Below are 258 nucleotides of genomic sequence, written 5' to 3' on the forward strand. Positions count from 1 at the left end.
TAACCCTCTTTCATCCCTTAATCTCTGTAACAAAAAAATATAAACTTCCATGAAAATCATGGGCCAGTGGGGAAAATAATAGTTTCTAGTGACTCCCGGTAATTAAAAATTCACCTCTCCCCTCTTAATTGAGATTGAGGGATGAAAAAAAGGCAATTCGACGGAGAATTAAATTACCTATCAATTAACCCTCTTTCATCCCTTAATCTCTGTGAAAAATGGAAGAAACTGTCATGAAAATCACAACGCAGTAAGAAA

The sequence above is a fragment of the Diachasma alloeum genome, unplaced genomic scaffold (assembly GCF_001412515.2).
Source record: "Diachasma alloeum isolate Michigan unplaced genomic scaffold, Dall2.0 Dall_scaffold_01104, whole genome shotgun sequence".
In the NCBI taxonomy this organism is placed as follows: domain Eukaryota; kingdom Metazoa; phylum Arthropoda; class Insecta; order Hymenoptera; family Braconidae; genus Diachasma; species Diachasma alloeum.